At 34.3% G+C, this 17,869-nt stretch overlaps 1 protein-coding gene across 1 annotated transcript in view; it reads left to right on the plus strand.

Moving 5' to 3' along the window:
- LOC128669137 (phospholipid-transporting ATPase VD) overlaps positions 1-17,869 on the plus strand; it is a 43,826-nt gene that overhangs the window by 1,630 nt on the left and 24,327 nt on the right. The window lies entirely within an intron of this gene.

The raw sequence follows: 17,869 nt of genomic DNA on the forward strand, positions 1-17,869 counted from the left end.
TATGCTTCTGACTGTACTTAACTAGGAGATTACTTAATAACAAAAACATTAACCATTTTTTAAACTTAGGGCATATTGAATAATCCTGCAGAAATAACAGATTTAAATTTCTAATGTTTTTTAATAATGATTTTTTTTTGTTTAGGCACATGCCTTCCTAATTGATGGCATGTTTGTGAAACTTCAATGTTTGAATAGATACCATATTGCTTATGTAATCTCTAAGGACATTGAACTCATCAGCGTGGGCAACAAATAGCTGCTGGAATTATTCATGATGCAACATTGTCCTTTTGATCCTTCAAGATGTTTGACCAGCAAATTAACATATTCCTTTGTTCAAACTATACATTTATCAGCTTTTGTTTTGACTTTGCATAGTCGTAAATTCAAATAATCCATTCTCCCATATTAATATTATAAATGCGAAAGTCTGTCTTTCTGTGTATTAACATATTTTGATATGCATTATTTTATTATTTTGTTAAAGACCACCAATCAAACACAGACATTTTTTTTTAAATCAAACCTCAAAAGGCTATAAATCACATAAAATATTGGTAATTATGCAGTCAGAAGTAACTATTCTACGCTGATGAAGTCGCGGGTAAACTAGTGATAGAGATTTTGATAACTTTGGAAATAATTACTTTTGTTTGTTGGCTACAATTTATTTTATGTGTTGGCACAAAAAATGTAGTTTATTTTATTAACATAGTACCTACCGACTTAATACTATCAATTGTAATTTAAAATTTTTACAAGTAGGTACCTGTATAAGATTAAGATTGAAAGAGTAGTGGCAAACATGGTTCTAACATGTAATGAAGAACAAAAATATTTCGGCAGATGTGGCAGAGGATATTATTACCCCATAAGTAATAATATGACGGAAGTTTACCCACAAACACGGAAATGGGTGTTATAATCTGACCTACACAGCAACGTTAATCTTTACTCTGCATCAGCCCACGATGTCATAAAATGAGCTATAAAAATAGGTTATCGCCATTAGTCATTAAAAACATGAAGGATTCGCGGACACCGTCTTTTCCATACAACAACAATGGTCATTATCTATAATGTCCATTATAATGTTAAGTACCTATAACGTTTACCTAATGGAAACCCGAAGCCCGAAGAAAAAAATACTTAAATATTGCAGACTTGTTATGTCCTTCTATTTATGTCTGCTAGCGATAATCAGTCTTAGATAAAATAATGGAAAATACTTAATTGAAGATAGCAACACTTCTTCGAACAGCAATGACGGGTGACGCGCAAAGAGAAGGTAAAGATAAAAGAAAGACGAAGGCATTTAATAACCATGCCTCAATTTCTGAGGCATTCATCATCGTCATCATATAAGATTTTATTCAAGTCGCCTAAGGGCATTTGACATGACTTTTACGACTATTTACCGCCATATAGTGGCAGGCGCATACACACTAGTGAACGAAACTGTCCACTAGTGTACAGGTTCCTTCACGGAAAGCAAGTGGTGGTCTATAAAAAGTACCTCCTATGAGTCAGATTGGTATAAAATTCAAATAGCACGAGTAGGATACGAACCTGAAACCTTTCGATCCACAGGACCTTCTTAACCATTACACCACCACCGCTTCCACAAATAGAAGCATTGAGTACCATAGTACATATGCCGTATCTATCCATTGATACAAACTGAAACTGCATAATTTGTGCATCAAAAATCGCGGACGCACGTCACGCTATCCCGTCAGCCATTAGCATGAGCGACCTACTTGGCGGTCGCCAGCTCAGCTGAGCTTCGACAAATTTTCGACAACTTTCACTTACTCTTTTTAAACTTAGCACGATGGCCAACAAGATGATATTTATCTTTGATCAATCTTCCTATTTAATATATAGAAAGTTCAAATTAATAGATTTAATTTGAACTTTGAGGTTGCCCAAGGCATAGACATGCCTCATATTTTCCAAATTTTTCCTATGTAGGTTTTTGTGATAAATTTGAGGCCAAGTGAAATGTAACACACAATGACTTCCTGGGCAGTGGCGTGCCATTTCACATACCTATTAGCGAATACAACATCAAATCAACTAAAGTGCAAGATTCCTCACGATGTTTTCTTTTACCGGATCCGTATTGTGTGCCGAAGCAGGTACATACTTATACAAATAACCCTCTTTTCTCGACTAAAATTAATTACTTAATGAAAACGTATACATATATAATGTATAAATAATGCATCGAGATATGGGAGTTAAACCAGGGACCGGACAAGCCGTTCGTTTGCTTAATCCTTTGAAAAGCTTTCCCATATAAGCAAAGCAAGCAATTTACATAGCTCCGTGTGTGAAGAGCCTAAACGACACGAAACGACACATTGAATCGTGTAAATAATAACGCACCGCTTTACCGCACGCGCTTAGTAGGTATTTGTTGTGCATTGCAATTTATTCAAATTAAGACCGTATGTCCTGAGCTTAAAGCATAAATTAGCCTGCTATCTGAACGGGTAACCCCTTCGTATGACTTACCTCAAAGAAAGGGTTTTGTAGTCGTTGATAAAGCGCTTACCAAAGCAAATTGAACAGGTTACAGAACCGAACGGCTTTCGAAAGCAAACCCATTCCAAAAACCCATTCAAAACCCGTGAAAGGGATAGCGGTCCGGTCCCTAAACTAACGCCAGTATTCTATATAGCAAAAATAAAAGAAAGTGTACTTGTAAAACTATATTACTTAATTAATAATACATAACGGAAATACACCAAGAGGTGTTAATCGCGACGGTGGTCGGATGACGACTGAGGTCCATTTGTCCATGGGATACACCCGCAAGGGACGCGTACACACAAGCTAATAGTAGGTATGTAGTTATGAACTGAAGTTATCCAAAATGTTTGTTCTATTTGGTAGGTATGCACCTCGCTCATCAATCAATTAGTACGTACACTTGTATTACGCAAAAATTGGTTTTACCGATTGTAAATGTTGGCAGTGTTATTGTCAAAAATTTATCGAGTTATTTTCTATTCTTGTATCTACAGAAGAATGTTTACCTAGGTATGACATGACATGAATGAACTGCATATTTTATATTTTAACTTCAGAATTGATATAACGATCGTTCAGCCTTTGCTTGCACGAAATATTTTAGAATTTATGTAAACAAACAGTGTAATTACCAACCTATGATTTATTGTGATGTTATTCATGATTTTTGAATGTAGTAGACGACAGCCTATAATTACGTGACATGGCAACCCGTACACGGAGCAAACGGCCGAGAAAGCCAACTCTAGCGCTATATTATTCACTGATTCTACATTGAAATTTTTATAATGTTAGCTCTGTTACGAGCTGGGCGGGTATCATTTATTCTTCACACAACATGCGAAGTAAACAATATCAATTTCCCCAGAGAGCTCATACAAAAACGAAATATTTTACACCTTCATCGTCCTTGTTATTTAACCACGTGAAATGGTGCGTGATGAGTTAGGTTTGATGGCGCTAATCGATTTCAATACTTAATAATGTTTATCATCAATCGAATAATAGAAATGGGAATTTGAAAAGGTTCAGGTGTCGTGATTGTTGATCGAGAATTATCTCGAAAGGTCGACAGGCAGGAAAATGCCTGGCTTGTGGGTTCGCACCACAATTTCACGCTTTTACGATGCTACACCGATTGATTGGTCCGAGTGAAAGCCACAAGGCCGTTGCTGTCAAATGCACAACAGAGCCTTGAAAATAGTGTTGACTCATGCATGACCCGTGAATCCCGTGACCCCATGACGTAAACCTGTGACGTAAATTCACCTGCTTATTCTTCAACGGTACGTTTTATTTACATTTATTTTTACATGTGTTCGATGCCTGTTAATGAATGACTAGCTATAAAAATCCTAAATTGGCACCTTGCCAATTTAAATAAACGATACATTGCAATCAATACACTCGAGCGTTCGAGTATCATTGAAGTAAAAAATGCAATTGTAGTTATTTTCCAAACAGCTTAGTCAGTATGAAAGATAGCCGAATCGGTTCTGCTATCTAGGCAGGAACAGGCGCAGTGCCTTGCCAGTATGCTATTATCTCTTTAAATAAATTTTACACCCTTCTAAAACGGTATTATTGAGTAAAAGTGTTGTATGTATGGCACCTAAAATTTATAACAAAATTCCACAACAATATAAAGATCAGAATTATATTTATTTAAAAAGCACCTCAGGTCCTTACTGATTGATAAATGTTATTATAATTTGACCGATTTTTTTAATGATAGACTCAGATAAAAATTTAGTTACTTTTATTTATTCGATTTTGTTTTGTGGGATGATAGCATGCTCTGCATTTAAATTTGCATACCCGTGGACGGTGAAACATGTAGGATTAAGTTTTTCTTTTAACACCACATTTAAAAAAAAAATAATCTTATGTTTTTGAAAATAAATAATCCTTTCAGACCACGCGTAAATGTCAGGGTTCTGAAGGCGTGTCCTAGACATATTACAATAACGCAGATAACATTATCTGATACATATCTACTCTTCCAGATTTACACAACTAACGTGTAATAATTATGAAATTTGATCCTGAATATTTTTGTCATTTGAATCGGCAAACAAAACATAATGTTAGAAACAAGAAACTAGGAAGAGCGGATAAATATAGGTATTGATATTAATATTATATTAGTATTGGTATACATAAATTTATATTGAAATGCTAGTAGTTTGTAGCTTTGGTAAACATCATTTAATTTAGAATATGACGTGAAAAAGTGCCTGTGTAGGCCTAATTTCTGAATAAATGATTTGGTATTAATCCTCTAAATTAAATGGAAAATTCTGCCCGTAATTTCCGCGGCTGTGCGCGGATTAATTTATTTATACTGTGTTAGGTAATGTACTACCACAGTATAAATAAATTACTTCATAGAATCCATTAGGAATGATACAAAACTGTAATCACCGTGTTAATATTTTATGAAGCTATGAGCACTGCCTGGAGTTTCGAGGCGTCCACGATGTGTGTCAACTGGCTGGTCAAGGTCCTGTCCTTCGTGCTTGAAAATTAGGTTTTATATCTATTCTACATAAATATATGTCAATATTATTTTGTAGTATGACGTCACACATATAGCCAGCTAATGCACTGCCTGTATGAATAACGACGTGTCGTTACTCGAAGACTCGAAGAAGAATAGAACTCTCGAAGAAACTGTCATCATCTTCCAATAAGTGTTACTATTAGGGTTATACTTAAGTAATTGCAAATACAAACCATCCAGCTCTGAGCTCTGATAAGCGAATATAGAATTACCAGACGTAATATAAGTACTTTTAGGGTTCCATATCTCAAAGATTAAAACGGAACGGAAGAATCAGACTTTTAAATCAACGCGATTAAAAGATAATATGATACGATATCTAAACCTTTTGGTTAATTCCAATTGACCCAGAATCATGAATGATTTATTCTTCTTAGAAATTTTACCGAACCCTTGGTGCGCAAATCCAACTCGCACTTGACCGGGTTTTATATTAACTAACTACTATTAGTAGAAATATTGAAAGATTTAAGAGAAAAACGTACACAATAAATTAAACACACAAATAAGTGGTTTTATTATTTTAATATATTTTTTACATATTTACAGTAATAAAGGCACACAAATTACAAAGTACATTTTGTAGATAAGATAAAGAATTGCGGAAGAGATTGTGTAATTCATTGTGGGCTGATAAATTTATGTACAATCGCGTTTATGGCACGATCATTAAAGGTTAAAAACCTTTTTGTAATCGGAAAAACTCTACCTAATATAACATGAATGGTTCCAATGTTTAAGTATAGTCCGATCGATTGATGGTTGCATTAATCCCCAACTTAAGTATTATTTATTGTATCCATGATGTTTTCGACTTTTTCCTTTTTCTATCTTTTTACTCGTCGAAATCTCTTCTCAATATCATTCCAATATTCTCAATATTATCATTCCACATAAGAGACATCTAATTTCAAGCTAAAGCACTAAGTATAAAGACGAAAGAAAAAAGAATTTGGTGCAAAAAAAATTGGAATGCTGAACTTGACCTGAAAATCAATAAGAAAATCAATATTTCAACCAAATGTCGATAAGAATATTGCAAACAAAATCTTACGATTTCATTATAATGACATATATGGAGGAAAGGTGGTGCGCGCCAAGGAAACCTTTTCTCGAACCGTTTCGCCTTTTCGTCCCTATAGACACTATGTATGGCTTGACAAAGAAGTATCAGCACGCTATGTAATACAAATATAGGTATCTTCTACTAATACATTGATACGGCTAAGCTACACATTTTGACTAGCGTGAAGAGTTTATGAAGTTAGAGCTTGTAGAATAAGGGCATGTAGTATTTTTTGAATGAATGAGTGATTGTACAGTTCTTTACGGCATTTGGAGTAGAAGCTTGGCTTTTCATCATAACTTTTTTACAGTACAAGCCGTATGCACTTTGTGTGTGTTTTGGCAACATTATTTTTGGTGAAATCAATTCTACTAAGAAACATAGTAGGTAAATTAGTTTCAATTTTTAAATGTTTCAAATATACGATGACTATAAATATTAAACAATGAAGGTTTTAAATACGAGGTGATTACTTTAATAGTCACTGAACATAGATTATGTAAGTAGATAAATCCGAAAACGGGTGTAAAGTGTTTTAAAGACTGAAACAATAATAAAATTGCAGCCATTGTACAAGATCGTCATGCTCAGAGAACAATCGCCATCTTGATTTATGGATGAAATCGTTTATAAACAGCGAGTGAGACTAGAGCATCGGACCATATGTGCATTCATGATCAAGTCGATCTTACATAGGTTATTCCTAGGACGCTGAGATCTGTATCAAACAGCGCTATGGGACACATAATGTGACCTGGGCACATATATGTATCTCCGTGAGTTTTTGCGATGGAGAATTGATTTATGAATTGATGTGTAAAGCTTTGGCGAAATTAATTTTACCAATCCGACCTGTAGTTGCTGAGACTAACGCATTTCTGTAACTAAAACCTTTATCTATCCAAAGAAACAGTTAGTGACAGACTGTAGATAAGGGGAGGAAAGCGATGTTTCGTACTTGAATGAGTCAGCCTCTACAATCATACTCGTGCTTTTACAATATGGTAGATAAATATCAAAACTGATACGACGAAACAACAATAGCTTTAGGAGTTTAAAATTATACTACGTATTTACCATTGCTTCCTCTTACGCGAATCGATTTCGACCAAAATTTAAATCGGATGAGCTCTAAAGAAATGCACTCATGAATCGGCTTTACACTTTTCTCAGCAGTACACGTTCATAAAAACAACTAAAATGTAGAACATATACAAAAAGATGTCGATTAATTTATCATCCAGTTGGGTAAGCTTGTGGCTACATAGTTTTTAATAATAGTAATACGTGTTTTCGTATAAATATAGATCTATATTAATACAAAAACAATTAACGACCCAGTAATAAAAAAAAAACTAAACACTACATTAAGTGCTAACTATTAATGTTTGTCATGTTGTATTGATATAATCGCAATATTGCCATGCCTGCGCGTTGATAAGAATTTACTACTTAACCTAATGTAATAACAGTTTTGTTACTGCGATGTGACTATAAAATATTCATAGTAATTGTTGTCTATAACAAAGACGTTGTGATCCATGATAAGATATTTTTGTTTATTGAAGAGCCTCAGTTTTATCTGTAGAAAAAACCAAAACGACCGTATCCAAACATGTAATTTATTCCGATTTTAGGTAACCGAAGAACACGTAGTTATTGTAATTTATATGGTTCTGTTCTGTTATAGATGTCACACATGCTTTTTAACTAATTTGTGAAAATAATCATGAGATGAAAAAGTTCTGGAATCGAGCGGAATTCTGGAATGGAAAAATTCCCGCTCAATCAACGCTCAAGGTGTTTTCATCTTATTATTATATTCAACAATGTATTATAATAGCTCAGAAACGTTTCCAAGAACTAGTTGTGTTTTTATCTTTATCTACTGTGGTTTCCTAGATCATTCCAAATTGAGCATTGAAAGGCCAACCTGCCTTATTTGTCTGATACGGCTCGGTAAAAACCGAGTACGGACGTGAAGGCTTCGATGTCGATTAACAATCAACAGCAGAGTTCATAATTTGGTCTTTTCTGTAAATAGGTATGTACCAGGTGAAATTTACGTCTTGTATCTCAATAACTCTGCAAAATGTCACCCCGCCCTCTAGACATCATCGATCAGACATTTTAGTTTGGATGTGATTCTCATTATGGCAATTAATTCAATGTTATCTTTCTTCTTTCGATTTTTTATGAATTCTACCACATAAATGCACTATTGAAAATATACCCAATGACATTATGAAATGGTACTTGAGTATCATATGATGAGTTGTTTCATAAAAAAATGCCTGCACTTTTAAATTACATTTTGATAACCTTTCAATCGGGCCTTGAAACACTGAGTCATTCAACACGCTGCCTAAACCTACGAGCCAGCTAGATTGCTGAAAACTTTGTAAACTTCTTCATTTGCCCGCCGAAATATCCGAATGGAAACCTCGGCCAGATAACAAAATGATCCAGACTAAAATGCTTCCAACTAGTCGTATGAGTACTTTTAAAATATATTCAATCGGCTAACACACAAGTGTTTCTGACGCGTTATCATTCATCGCACAAACACTTGTGCAAACTTCTTTTCGGCCGATACCGTTGCCGTACTATTAGTATTTTGAAGCCATTATAAAATAATGTTTTAAGTTTTGAAGGTTTGAAGGAGATTTTTTAATATGAAATACATATGCTTAAATCTTTATCTTCTTTATCTTTACATATTATAAAACAAAGTTTGCTGCCGTGTCTGTCTGTATGCGATAAACTCAATTACTACTGTACGGATTTTCTTGCGGTTTTCACCAATGGATAGTATGATTCCTCAGGAAGGTTTAAGTGTATACTTTATAATGTTTTTCCCCGAGCGGAGCCGGGACGGGCCGCTAGTTCTTCTATAACTACGAAGTCCTTTGTCCATCTTGGATATCCTCTTGCAATTGAAATTTTCTCGAATTTCTTACACATTTATTCGAATCATGCATTCGAATTTATAACAGTTAACAATCGTATAAACTATAAATATTTTACTATCTAATAGATTATAGACAGATAAAAGCAAAGTGAAATTGAATAACATTTCATATAGTTTATGAGCGTATCAAGCGTAGAAACAATAGCTCTTGCTAACCAGCTTTGGCGTCACGTGGTCGTCATATTTGACGTTATTAATACGATTTTCGCACAATACAATCACAAGTATATTGACTTAGTGTGAAGGTATCGTATACCTATGATTTGACGCAAACGAATCCACAAATATAATCAATTTATTTGTCGAAAAGCAACAAAAATTGTGTAAATGGAGTCTGTTGATAAGGTGGGTAACAAGTCAGAGTTTGTCATTATTTTCATACCCGTTTTTGTGATTTTTACTGATAATTTTTAGGACGTGTTTACTTAATACTTTTATATCCATGAACCTAAGATTTTTTATTTGCTACATACGATATTGCCCCATGAAAATTTGCACCCCCAACGACTTGTTACCTCTTGGTATTCAAAGTAAATTTGAATACCAAGAGTTGCTTGTTTTTCGTTTCTGTTGATTATGAATTAAATTTCTAAACGATTGCCTGAAATCAGCTTGAAACAAAATACAAATAAAACGTCGTTTAATATGTAGGTCAATAGTTTACTAAATTAGTAAACATAAACACCGCTGGTAGGTGTAGCTCGGTTTATGCGACAAAGTTGCAGTTTTGTTTTTATGGCCCGTCGCCAACCCAAACTAAAACGTTTAGAACTGCTTGTTACGAATTTGCATTTCTGCAATATACTAACATAATGTTTTAAATAATCAATATTATTTATTATAAAATTTTATGTAAATAAATTTTAGTCATAAATTCATAGATTTTACCACAAATCATGCAGCTGTTTTGAAGATTATGACATTTTTAGGATATCCGCTGTTAAAATCATAAGAATTCTGTTACAAATGTCACATACTTTCCTATTTTGTAAATTTTTCTAGTGACTGCTTTAACTATAGTTGCATTTGCAGATTGCAGCTAAAAATAACTATATGATATTCATCATAGTATCGATGTTTATTGACCGATTTCGAGGTAGTCATTCTTTATTGATAAATGGCATACACCACATACGGTTGCAAAACAACAACGTCAAGAAATACATTGTAGATTTTTCTTTACAAATGTGGTGTCAGACAGGTTAACACAGGCCTGAAACAAAAGCGAGTAATGTATTCCTTAGTTCAATACAAACAAAACAATTCTATTAGCAGCATTTTCAGTCTTATGTTTTGTCTTACATTTATTGTCATTTGTTTGCGAATTTACGTTTGTCGACTGCGACGGGCGTACTATTCGTACAACTTAAGATTTAAAACCCCCATTTTATTACCTTTCAAAAAAACATTGATAAAATGTATGGTGAGCAACCATCACACCAGACTTCTCTGGGAGTGGCGGTTATAATGTTTTTCATAAATTAGATACGTAAGTAGGTATTGTTTTTATTGTTAAGTGGTTTTTTTTTATACACGTCTCACATATATTTTAAATCACATGTAATTCAGGTGAAAATGTCATAATTTTGGATTTTATAAAATTAGATAATTTACTTGATCAACAAGAAAGATCCTATTAATGTACAAGACTAATTTATTGGTGTGAAGAAGTATTTAGTATGAAACATAAATAATGAGACTCTAATTGACTAATTCGCGCCAACCTTGACTGCTTGACCTTATCCTACCACAGAAGAAGGACATTGCCAATAGTTCACCAGTGACGTCATTTTATAGTAGAGCATCGTCGTATTAGAAGGAAAACAAAAATACCACGTACCAACAATACAATTGATGTGTCTGGTTCTTGACAAGTTTAGGTTAACTCGTGCTGTAATCTAATATATTTATCGCAATATTTGTAAACTACCATAACCAAACTCAGCTTGAGAATAGATTTTTAGGTATTTTTGATGTAATTGCCACTATGTATAGACATAGTGACACTGAATTACTTTCCCAAATGAAATTCCCTCCCGCTCATCATGTACGCTATAAAACTTTATTTGCTGCAATAAAATAGTTGTGAAACCTTATGGCAACAATAGCATTAACATTATGAGGACAAACGACATTGAATTAAAATTAGGGAATATTCTATACCATGAAGTCGAGGTCGATGATCGTACATTGATAATTCCTCATTATTATTGTCATTTCAATCAATAAATGTATAAGTAATATTCTTCCAAATAAATGTTGATTGATATCTAGTCACAGTCACACACGTGTATTTCAACCGTTACAGTACATAAAATATGTTTAAGATTAAAACTATGCGAACGATAAATTACGTAGTAATAAGCTGGCTCATCGCTGACTCGTTTACTCGTTACTAACACATGCTATGTCAAAATCACATCTATTTGGACCAATATACCAAAATTCGGACTTTCGACTTCGAACGAACACGAACTTCAGCAACCCTTAAACATCTATTAACGCATTCAATCATTGACTTAGGGGTATTTGACGTCTGTTGTTTGTGAGATGAAGGGAATTGACCTGCAAACACTTTCAAACAGTTGAACAGCAAATCATCCAGTTATGACCGCAGCCACAGCTAGTTAGAGAAGTGCCGATATTTCCTCCTACGTAATGCCGTATTCGTAGCTAATTAGTACGAGTGCCGAGTGGCCCGCTAATTGTTCTAACTCGCTACTAGCGCTAATCACTACTCTTCTAAACAATATCTTCTCGCGCTATACTGCTTATATGGAAAATACTCTGCACAATATGGCAAATGAACTGAACACCAATATAACACGCGTTTATAATAATTTTAGCATGTTCTTTAAATTATTTATGGCGACATTAAAACATTTTAAAGAAAAAATAATTATCGTTTCTAATTATTCAATGATTTATTATTATACGCTGTTGATTTTAATAATAACAGGTTTTTGTAAATGTTTCTTTAAACTGTGCTTGGTAAATTACCTAATTAAAGGTTTCACCAAGGGTATTATGAAGCTCATGAAGTGATTAAAATAAACCGTACATTTTGCCTTACCTATGTTAAAGAGAAAAGACATTGAAGCTAAATACATTTAATAATACTAATGTCTTTAGACGTCTTTAGACTTTTGTATAATAAGAAACAATTGACTTTTCGAATGTTAAAAAAACATGTCTTTGTATGGGAATTGTGTTGTGCAATTTGTATAATCTCTTTTGCTAAATAGAACGGTTTCCTTCTTATTGCTACTAGATGCTCTAATTGATGTTAAACTTTTTCCTTGTTAAGTCGGTACCTTCACACGTTAGCTCCGTCGGCCATGATCGAAAACAAAATAAATGAAACGTGTTTCCAAGAAGCCGGGTATCAACAGTCCAGTTTTCGACGTTGTGTTATTGTTACATTGCCTTACGATTTATTTCGGTTGTTCACAATCGATTCGCATTCAAAATGCAACGCTCTGTTCTGCCACGTGATGAGAACAGTAGTGCCTTTGTCAAATCCAGTCTCAATATCAATAAACCAATATTGTGGACTGTGTAGGCTCTCTGTGTGCGGAATTATTTATTGGAACAAGTCTGTGTCAAATTTTGTAATTAGTTAAGTGGAACAATCGGCCTTTCTCACTGGTTACTTTAAACCAATTTGTAGGTAGGTACTTTGCGATTTCTTTAAATTTACTAGTAAATTGATTTTAAATAAATAAATGATAATGAATTAGGCATAATAATATGTATGAGGAAGGCATAATAGGTGTCGTATTTATATATATCACGTAAACCTATTGACAATGATGCTCGCAGTTTGCTCATCTACATACTTCAATCTCAGGAGGAAAAACAAGCTTTGAATATTAGTTTCCGCTTGATAAATATTGGAGCAGTCGTGACGTAGCAACTCGGATTGACGATAGAATATTCATGGCTGCAAAGCGTGCCGTGAATGCACGTTCAGCGCTGATCGATGCAGTTAGCGTGATAGCCACTCTAGGGCTATTTGACTCATTACGTCGTGACATTCATGAGGTTTGTCGACAATATGTCAATAAACGAAGAAAAATAAAGCTTTTATAACTTCTAGAACCAATTTGATTTACACACCTTACTTTCGAGACATACATAATACTTTTCGAATAGGATATTGCTTGAACCAATAAAATAACAAAAAATGTTCTTTCTATGACAATGAGCTATCAGAATTAAGACTGTAATTGGATTGGATCAGTTCAAGAGACGTAGACTGTTTGCTTTGGTCTTTACATTTATTTCTTTGCATAAGCCTTTTATTGGATTAACGTCCTTTGTCTTTACGACTGACTATATGATATCTAATTGAAGTATTTATTTAATGACTAACGCTTTTAGGAATATTTTGTTTATTTTGGTGCCAATGGTAGAGTGATTAGATAAAAATATAAATTGGTTTTTCTAAGATAGAATATTTTAAATAATATTCTGCATTGAGCAATATTTTGTTTTTAAAACTTCATGAAGGCGCTTTCCTCTGACAAACGTGAATTTCGATTCACGTTTGTCAGAAGAACTATACTTTCGCTAGAGTATATTACAGTACCCATCACACTAAGCCGTTATCTTTTAGCCAGGGATTAAAAACATAATTACCAACTATAACATCAGGTTCAGTCACAAGTTAAACTTGGACAGGAAAAGGGAAAAATCTTTAAGTTCAATGTTGTCCGCTTCCAAAATATCGCAGACAACATATCGAACAAGGAACTCCAATTGACGCCTATTTAAAATGTCTGTGTGTCTGATCTGAGTCTTAAGTGACCGTGATCTTGCATTATGACATTGGGATTGGTTTCCCCTTTCATTGCTCTGATTGGACCGGTTTTACAATCATCAACTCATAGTGACTGCGCGTATTTCTGTTTTAGTTCTATCTGTTTTGTTCCCTTCTCTGCGTGGATCATAATCGCCCAGATTACAGAGCAATAATAAAGATTACGCTGAACATATGTCATTAAATGATACCAATTTCATTTAAATTTCAAAATTATTACGCTGCGCTTGCCGTTACTTGGTTTCTATATGTTTTCTGCCCCAAACTAGCTTCTTCCTCTTTAGCCTTTTTCAACAATCTTGGTGCAGACCTCCTTCAACGTTTTCCATTCCTTCCAACATTGAGCTCTTTGGATCCAATTTAATTAAGTTTATCTTCTTCACGTCGTCTTTCCACCGTATTTGTGATCTTCCCCGAGGACGTTTAAGACCCCATGGTTTCCATACGAGGAGTCGCTTGCACCACGACTCTTCTTTCCAAACTAGCTAACGCCATTAAAATAAAATAAAAAATATGTACATTATCATTATGAAGCTAGGACGACGTTGAGCATCATGTTTTGGAATAAAAGAAAACATGGATTACAAAAAAGGAACACTATAATTATACCAGCTTTACTTCGACAATATAACTTTTCAACCGAAATAGCAATGAAATAGTGTAATATGATGATATGACGGCGCAAATGCATGAGGTGTATGTCCCCATTCTCATTTCGCATGCATCATTTTACACAACTACATACAGACAGATAGTTTTCAGTACTAGAGGTCATTCTGCATTGGAGGAAAGCCAATGGTTTTATAGTCCATTCCTGGAGATGCAATAGATGCTATAACATTTTAAACTATTTCAACAGCCGGGTACCAAATACAGTACAGATACTCACTGAAGTGTTAAGTACCCATTGATGCCCTTTTACAACCTTTATGAGGAACTTTACTTCATCATTAAGATGATATGAATATTTGTACACCTCACCTTCTCTTATTGTAATTTAAAATTTGATTTAAATATATATTTTTAGATAACGTAATTAATTTCAGAATAAATAGTCATATCGTAAAATTTTCCATTTAAAGTCCTAAATATTGCCATTTAGTAATTGCATCTTTGTTTGCAAGAGATCCAAAAGTGGCATAGCAAGGTCGCTGGAGAAGCGAAATCAATTATTGCCAATACTTGGTTCTCCTCGTAAACAGCCGGGCAATAACGTTTATTAGTTGGTCGAATGTCGTCATTTGCATGGAGGCCTTCGGCGATCATTCAGCTTGTTAAATCACATCAGTATCAGTTTGTCAATTTAAAAGTAAATATTTCAATAAAACTCCATTGATTTATACGCACTTCTCAATTTAAGTACAATTGTTACTTATTAATAAACTAGGGGCCTGTCCCGGCTTCGTTTGGTTAAAACCATAATAAATGATACACCTAAACCGTTCTCTTGAATCACTATATCTATTTAAAGAAAACCGCATCAAAATTCGCTGTGTATTTCTAAAGATCTTAGCATACATAGAGACAGACATAAACAGTGGGAAGCGACTTTGTTTTATCCTATGTAGTGGCTTTGGCTGTGATGTAATGTTGTTTGTATTAGAATCTGATGATCGGTAAGAGTTTTAACACTATACTATTGTTTAGAGCAAGCTTTTGAGGAATCTGTCCATCAGAAATCGCTATTGTACTTTTCCAAACAGATATTTTGTTTCAACAGTTCTATAGCTTCACCATAAGACTAGAAATATTGATAAACTCAGAAATTCATCACATACTATAAGTATTTATCGGACATGGTATGCGAGCAACGTACTCTGAAGCACGCGTCAAAAATTGACCGTGAATCTTTACTGTTGGAAATAACATAAAGATTACCGCGATACCGAACAAGATTACAAATGATAGCAAGGTAGATAGTAAGATGCCATAAACATTTGACAAAGCTCATAATTTATAACACGGCCAAACAGAATATTGTATAATCGAATCGAAATTAGTGACTCAATACGCCAATCCAATTATTTATGTACTTTAAAAAAATATATGAAATTGTGTATTTAAACAAACAAGTCAAACATGATGCGACGAGATCTTCAAATAGACTAATTCTACTGCATATAGTATAATTTATATATAACTTGACTGTTGCAATCACACAATAGAAGTCGGAACTAGTTTAGTCCTCAAGGCAGCCGGAGGCCCCAGCGTCCGCTGAACAATACGCCTCTCGGGACGAGGCTCCGCAAGGCACGGAGCGGTTTTTGCCAGAGGTGCAATCGGCCGAGGCCGCGAGATCGCCAAGTCTTGTATTCACTTCCTGGCTAACAACACTAACATAATTTAGGAAATAGCGACATCAACAACGCTCTAAAAAGTTCCAATACCCTCAATCAAATTCTACTGCCGACCTTTCAAAAGGAAGTGATGCCAATTAACATTGAACTGGCAAATCAATGCGGAGGACGTAACAGCGAGGTGCACGCTAATCGCTCGCGAATTTCTGAATATTCATAAACCGAATTAGTATAAATTCATACCCGCATAGTTACACGATGTTTGTAAATTAATATAGTTGTCAAAACATTACACATGTGACATTACATCACAGATCAATTGTTGACAAATATTTGCAAGATGAGTATTTAGTAGTTGTATTCTTACATCATATACGAAGAAGTTTTTAAACGACATTTCCGGTAAATTGCTTTTAACGAAACTCTTCAACCATTGACAATGTTATCATTATCACAGTACATTTAACTGTACATGAGTTTTCCATTGTTTTACCGTGGTATGCGCACTCTGACTTGTAACCATGGGGAAATCTGTCTTATTCCGGTTGTAAGTTTAATGCCATTCTACATGTACAAACCCTCGACAAATAATTTGATTGTGTACCGCAAATAGAGTATTATGATAATTTTCGTCATCGCTATCCGTCCTGATTTCAAGATCTATTACTACCACCTTCCCATTAACACCTTTTGGAAATTTCTTCAGATATACGGTTCGTATTATTGAAACTTATTTTTTCTTGTAATAAAAAATAAAATTATATACCGTCTCTACTTCTACAAAGCAAAAAATCAAGTTTATCATTTTAGGAAGGCTTTTGCAAAACGCTAGAAACAAGGACCGATTGGGTTTTTCATACTACACTATAGTAGCCAGAATGTAGTAGATAAAGCCAACTACGTGTTTGCACCCTTACTTCCATAATGGTGTGAAGAGGAAGACAGTTTTTGACATAAGTGGCTTGTTACACGCGACCTCATTGCGCCAGCAATACCGGGGCACTCTCGTTCGTGACTCCCCTGTTTTGACAATTTTGTATGACCCATTGCGCGGTTACTTTGTCTCTGTGGCTATATGGTTGTCTGTTATGGTTCGACTCTATTTAATAACGATGATAACCGATGAAACAATATTTTCTGGGTTAACCTCTTCTTATGTATCTCATTAGAATAGAAGAATCGTTTGTGTTTGAAAGAACTTTATTGCATAATATAAATGCATAATAAAAAAGTTTGTAAAACTCGTTCTGTAAATGATTGCCATCTTTCTTTAGCTAGAAATCTAATAATCACTAAATTACTTCGAGAGAACCAATTAGAAACTATAATGTTGATTTGATTTACTCTTAATATTTTCGGCTCCACAAATGATATTTTTTTTTAGACGTCGAAGTGTCATTTACGTTTATCTTTGCTTTGTCTGCTTGTGCTCGTGCTACTAGAAGATAAAGTTGTGGGATCTTATCTTCAGTTACCTTTCGCTTTACGCTCATTCATTAGAACTGGTGATATTGATTACGGCTATGACGCGCTGTCATATTTTATCTGATAAGGCATTGCTCGCTCTTCTTATCCAAATAAATGTGGTTTTAAATTAAAATTAATAAAA

This window comes from Plodia interpunctella, chromosome 4, assembly GCF_027563975.2.
Source record: "Plodia interpunctella isolate USDA-ARS_2022_Savannah chromosome 4, ilPloInte3.2, whole genome shotgun sequence".
NCBI lineage: Eukaryota > Metazoa > Arthropoda > Insecta > Lepidoptera > Pyralidae > Plodia > Plodia interpunctella.